Source organism: Myotis myotis, unplaced genomic scaffold, assembly GCF_014108235.1.
Source record: "Myotis myotis isolate mMyoMyo1 unplaced genomic scaffold, mMyoMyo1.p scaffold_m19_p_10, whole genome shotgun sequence".
In the NCBI taxonomy this organism is placed as follows: Eukaryota; Metazoa; Chordata; class Mammalia; order Chiroptera; family Vespertilionidae; genus Myotis; species Myotis myotis.
In genome coordinates, this window is record NW_023416314.1 from 77,108,467 (window position 1) to 77,114,466 (window position 6,000).

A 6,000-nucleotide genomic window follows, 5' to 3' on the forward strand; every position below is an offset into this window, starting at 1 on the left:
TCGCCTCCTGGCCACATGGCTCACTCCCTACATGGCAGCTGCTTCTTCAAAGCCAGCACGGGAGAGGTCTCCAAGCAAGGTCAACATCAAGATCTTTTATTTTATTGTAAAATGTAGACACATGACATACAATTTGCCATTTTAAAACAATTAAAGGTGTACAAGCTCAGGGGCATCAAGAACATCCACAATATTGGGCAACGATCGCCACCACTTCCAGAGCCCTTTCCTCGTGCCAAACAGAAACCTCTCCTCATTAGGCAACAACTCTCCATCCCCCCGCCCGCTTCCCCACTGCCCCCTGCCCCTGCCGCCCCCCCCCCCCCCCAGCCCCAGCAAGCTCTGTGCTCCTTCTGTCTTTATGAACTGGCCCATTCAAGAGAGAGTGGAACATACACTATTTGTCCTTTCATTTCTGATTTTCATGATTTGAGTCTTCTTTCTTTTTCTCTCTCTCAGTTAATCTCGCTAAAGGTTTGGCAATTTTGAAAAGATCAACAATGTGATTTAATAAGCAAAACAAATTTGGAAAGACACACACACACTCCCTGGATTTTTAATGAAGGTGAAAATGCAAGTCAATGAAAAGAGAACAGTCTTTCAACAAATGCTGCTGGAACAATTGGAGATGAGAGAGAGAGAGAGAGAGAGAGAGATCCTCAACCTGTACCTCACACCTTACATAAAAATTAACCAAGCCTGGCTGGTGTGGCTCAGTGGTTGAGTGGAGACACATGAACCAGGTCAGGGCACATGCCCGGGTTTTGGGCTCTATCCCCAGTAGAGGGTGTTCAGGAGGCCGCTGATGGATGTTTCTCTCTCAACTATGTTTCTATCTCTCTCTCCTTTTCCCTTCCTCTTTCTAAAAATCAATAAAAACATTTTTTTTTTTTAAAAAAAGAAGACATAGAAACAGCAAATAAGCCCATGAGAAAATGCTTAACATCACTAGTCGCTAGGGAAATGCAAATTAAAGCCACTGATGCCGCCTTCCAGACCTACGGCTGAAATAAGAAGACTGACCATACCAGTGTGGACAAGGCTGTGAAGGAGCTGGGTCTCACCCACGGCCGGAATGCAGGATGGTATGGAATCTGAAAAATGATTGGGCACTTTTTAAAAATATATATATTTTATTGACTTTTTACAGCAAGGAAGGGAGAGGGATAGAGAGTTAGAAACATCGATGAGAGAGGAACATCGATCAGCTGCCTCCTGCACACCCCCCACTGGGGATGTGCCCGCAACCAGGGTACATGCCCTTAACTGGAATCGAACCCGGGACCCTTCGATCCGCAGGCCGACGCTCTATCCATTGAGCCAAACTGGTCAGGTCAGGCACTTTTTAAAATATATATATTTTTATTGAAGTCAGAGAGGAAGGGAGAGGGAGAGAGATATAGAAACATCAGTGATGAGAGAGAATCATTGACCGGCTGCCTTCTGCACGCCCCCTACTGGGGATCGAGCCCGCAACCCGGGTATGTGCCCTTGACTGGGAATTGAACCCCGGGGCCCTGCAGTCTGCAGGCCGACGCTCTATCCACTGAGCCAAACCAGCTAGGGTGGCACTTTCTTATAAAATTAAAAATATACTGTTTGGCCCAACAATCCCTCTTCTGGTTATTTACCCGAGAGAAATGAAAACTTACATTCACACCAGAACCCATACATGAGTGTTTATAGCAGCAGCATGCACAGCAGTGAAGTCCTGGAAATAACCCGAATGTCCTGCCCAGGAGAGGGAGGGGCACGCGGAAGGACGCCCATGCAGTGAAAGCTACCCTGAGATGTGAGAAACCATTCCTGATACAACCACAGCGTGAAAGGCTCTCAGAGCATGTGCGGAGTGTCACTACGCTGATGTGACACTCCAGGGAAGGACAGACCAGGGATTCCCAGGGCCCCAGGGTGGTTCGACTCTGAAGAGGTAGCATGAGGAAACTTGAGACTCTTATATTCTCGCTGAGTTGAGGGGTACCCAAATCTATGCATGTGCAGAGAAGTGGGCAACCTCACCAGTACATCTAATTTAAAAACTTAGCTCTACATCAGCAGTAGTTTTTGTTCTGTTTTGTCCAGCATCGCCAGGTGTTTGTAGCAGAGGGGTTTTCAGGGTATTTTACCCCGCCTTGTTGCCAGGGCACCATCCTGATACTTTGAACTCTTTATCTCCCGGTTCTCTTCCTCCCTCCAGTCCAGCCGCCTACTCCAATGTCCACACCCTCGTCTTACTGCCACCAGGACTACTCTTCCTCCGAAATCTGCCCTGCCTCAGACGCACCGCCCTCTAAGCCAGCGGTTCTCAACCTGTGGGTCGCGACCCCTTTGGCGGTCGAACGACCCTTTCACAGGGGTCTCCTAAGACCATCTTGCATATCAGATATTTACATGACGATTCATAACAGTAGCAACGTCACAGTTATGAAGTAGCAACGAAAATAATTTTATGGTTGGGTCACAACATGAGGAGCTGTATTTAAAGGGCCAGAAGGTTGAGAACCACCTGAGGGTATAAGGCTTAGACTCTAAGGCAGTGATGGCGAACCTATGACACGCGTCTCAGAGGTGACACGCAAACTCATTTTTTCGGTTGATTTTTCTTTGTTAAATGACATTTAAATATATAAAATAAATATCAAAAATATAAGCTTTGTTTTACTATGGTTGCAAATATCAAAAAATTTCTATACGTGACATGGCGCCAGAGTTAAGTTAGGGTTTTTCAAAATGCTGACACGCCGAGCTCAAAAGGTTCACCATCACTGCCTTAGAGTCGAAGCCATCGGCAGGGGTTGTGTGCCCCCCAGTGGGCATTTGGCACTGCCTGGAGACGTTTTGGTTGTCATGACTGGGATGGGGTGGGTAGAGACCAGGGATGCTGCTAAACATCCTATAATAGTCAGGACAGCACCCACGACAAAGGATGATTGAGCTGCAGATGTCCAGGGAGCCAAGACTGAGAGAGCCTGCCTGAGCCGCGATCCATGAACCGGCACCTTCGCGCCGCCGACTCCCCTGCAGCCATTTCAGCCTGACGCAGGCCACCTGGCCTGTCCTCTCCCTCCAGCCGGCAGCCCAGGGTCCACGCCTCACCCTCTCCCCAGGGAATATTCTCGTCTTAGTCAAGACTCTTCTAATGATAAGAACTGCAAGACAAATCAAAATAGGTAGGGCCACGGGAGGCTTTAACGGAACAACTTCCAGGTAACGATGGTTGAATAAAAGCTGACATTTATCGAACACTGACATGGACGCCCCTAGTCTTCACCGTCCCCCTTTGAGGTAGGAATGATACCGTCCCATTTTATAGGTGTCATATGGACCCCACAGGTGGGAACGGCTGCTAGGCTGCCCCAGAATCTAGAACAGGAAACCGGAAAGACAGCAACAAAAGTAGCTGTTCTCCGAGCCCTGTCTTCGATCTTTCTCGACCCTAGTTCAGGAGACCCACGGTACAAATGGCATTCATAATTCAAATCCTCTGTTCCGTTGTATTTTCAAATTAAAAACTTTTTTTGGAACAGCTTTAGATCTACCGAAAAGTTGAGCAGCTGGAACAGAGAGTTCTCACACACAATGCCTCCCCGCCCCAATGGTTTTCCTGTTAGTAACATCTAGTGTAATTAGTGTGATACATTTGTTACACTTACGGGACCAGTACTGATACATTGTATTACCTGAACCCATAGTTATGTCAAGTTTCACTCTCTGTGTTGTACCCTTCTATATATCCATCGTTATGATATTACTAGAGGCCTGGTGGGCGGATTCATGCACATTGAAAGGAAATTAATTGGAAGGTGGCCTGCGGGGCGGGACTGGGTGAGACGGGCCGAACACGCCCTGGAGCCAACCTCCCTCGGTCCCTCCCAGGCTGGCCGCACCTGGGTGGTGCCGGGGCTCGAAGGGCGTCTGCAGAGTGGAGTGGGAGAGGGCGTTCTGCAAAGTTGCTGTTGCTTGGCAGCTCCTACATTGAGCATCTGCCCCCTGGTGGTCAGTGCGCATCACACCTACTGGCCAGTTGGCCAGTCGGCCGGTCGGCCAGTTGCTTAGCCTTTTATATATATAGGTATGGGTTATGGTATTATATGGGCTACAGTATTACATGGAGCGGTTTCAGGCCTGAGAAGTCTTCTGTGTTTGTTCGTTTAGCTTGCCATTCCCTAAATGACACATGATGTTGTAAGTATTCCTTTCTCTTCCATTTTTTGGAAAAAAAAAATTGTATAAGACATGTTATTACTTCCTTTATTAAATATGTATTAGAATTGACCATTGAAGCCATCTGGGCAAGAAGGTTTTAGTTTGTTTTATTTGGTGTTTGTTGTTGTTGTCCTTGTGTGTGTGTGCGTGTGTGTGTGTGTGCGTGTGTGCGTGTGTGTGTGTGTGTAAATATTTTTCATGATGAATTCATTTACTCTGATAGATTTGGGGCTATTCATTTTTTTTTTCTTTAGTCAGTTGTAGTATTTTTGTCTTTTAAGAGATATGCCCATTTTATATAACTTGTCAATTTTATTAAAATTAACTTACTTATAATATACTAGAGGCCCGGTGCACAAAAATTTGTGCACTCGGCGGGGAGGGGGGTCCCTCAGCCGGGCCTGTGCCCTCTCGCAGTCTGGGACCCCTCGGGAGAGAACGACCTGCTGGCTTAGGCCTGCTCCCGGGTGGCAGAGGGCAGGCCCAGTCCCTAGGTGCAGCCCCTGGTCAGGCTCAGAGCAGGGCTGATTGGGGAGTTGGGGCGCCGTCCCCTGTCATGCACAGAGCAGGGTGGATCGGGAGGTTGCGATGCCACCCTCAGTCATGCTCAGGGTAGGGCCGATTGGGGGGTTGGGGCACCACCCCCTGTCACACTCAAGGCAGGGTCTATGGGGAGGTTGCGGCGCCACCCCCTGTCACGCACAGAGCAGGGTCGATCTGGGGGTTGGGGAGCTCCCCCCTGTCACTCACAGAGTAGGGCCGATGGGGGAGTTGGGGCACCGCCCCTGTCACACACAGAGCAGGGTGGATCAGGGGGTTGGGGCGCCTTCCCCTGTCACGAACAGAGCCACAGGGCAATCAGGGGGTTTGGGCGCTGCCCCCTGTCACGCTGATCCTGGTGCTGGGAGGCATATTACCCTTTTACTATATAGGATAGCGGCCTGGTGCACAGGTGAGGGCCGGCTGGTTTGCCCTGAAGGGTGTCCTGGATCAGGGTGGGGGTCCCCACTGGGGTGCCTGGCCAGTCTGGGTGAGAGTCTGAGGGCTGTTTTCAGGCTGGCAGGTGACTGAAGCTCCCAACCGCTCCTTTTTTTCTTTTTCCTTTTTTTTTTTTATTCTGGGCCAGCTTTACCTTGAGGCTTGGCTCCAGCTCTTAGGCCTCCGCTGCTGAAAGCAGGTATCTGGTTTGTTTGGGTTCTATAATCAAACCATTGTTTCAACTCCAGCTCTGAGATCCCGGCTGGCTGAAAGCAGGTTTCTGGGGTTTTGTTTAGCTTCTATATTTGTAACAATGTTTCAAACTGCAGGCTCAGAGGCCGGCAGCAGCAGGCAGGGAACGTTGGAGTCCTCCGTCACTGAAGCAAGCAAGCCTCATGTTCGCTTTAAGCTGCCTGGCTGCCGGCCGCCATCTTGGCTGGCAGTTAATTTGCATATCGCCCTGATTAGCCAATGGGAAGGGTAGCGGAGGTATAGCTAATTACCATGTTTCTCTTTTATTAGATAGGATATGGATTTGGCTTGTATCCAAATAAATAAAGAATGCTTATAATTCAATCATAAGATGGAAAACTTAGTTAAAAATTGGCAAAAGAGCCCTGGCCGGTGTGGCTCAGTCTGTGGGGTGTCGTCCCATGCCCTGAAAGGCTGCTGGTTTCATTCCCAGTCAGGGCACGTTCTCAGGCTGCAGGTTTGATCCCCAGTAGGGTTGTGTGTGGGAGGCAGCTGATCGATGTTTCTCTTTCACATCGGTGCTTCTCTCTCTCCCTCCCTCTCCTTCCCTCCCTCCCTCCCTCC